Source organism: Theobroma umbraticum, unplaced genomic scaffold (genome assembly GCF_002168275.2).
Source record: "Theobroma umbraticum cultivar Fairchild unplaced genomic scaffold, ASM216827v3 scaffold_34.0, whole genome shotgun sequence".
NCBI classification, from domain to species: domain Eukaryota; kingdom Viridiplantae; phylum Streptophyta; class Magnoliopsida; order Malvales; family Malvaceae; genus Theobroma; species Theobroma umbraticum.
The window spans coordinates 2,557,415-2,557,836 of record NW_018397275.1 but is presented as its reverse complement, the minus strand read 5'-3'; the positions used below and the strand labels follow the sequence as shown (position 1 = coordinate 2,557,836).

Below are 422 nucleotides of genomic sequence, written 5' to 3'. Positions count from 1 at the left end.
GTGTTGGCATAAACTCATCCGGATGTCATGATATTTTTGTTAAAAGATTTCACACACATAGGGAAAACCATTTGAGAATGTGCTTGCATAAGAATTGAAAAATGAATTTGAATGATGCTAATATTTTTCCTTAAGTTAATGATTAATAGACATATATTTGAGGAAATTATAGGGAATCATTGAGTTGGTGCACTTTATCTCTAGTAGTTGCTACATTTATTTTGTTTTCATCATCTAAATTTTTTTTTGTAGGTTAGTTTCTTCTCTATGTTTCACTTGAGGACTAGCAAAATATTAAGTTTGAGAGTATAATAACTCTATGATATAGAGTTATTTGGTCTAAATTTTGATAGCAATTTAGCTTAGTTCTTGTAGTGATGCATAGATATTAGTAGGTTTTATTTAAATTATTTTAAGTTAAT

At 27.3% G+C, this 422-nt stretch overlaps 1 long non-coding RNA gene across 1 annotated transcript in view; it reads left to right on the top strand.

Moving 5' to 3' along the window:
- LOC110427478 (uncharacterized) overlaps nucleotides 1-422 on the top strand; it is a 2,411-nt gene that overhangs the window by 1,232 nt on the left and 757 nt on the right. The window lies entirely within an intron of this gene.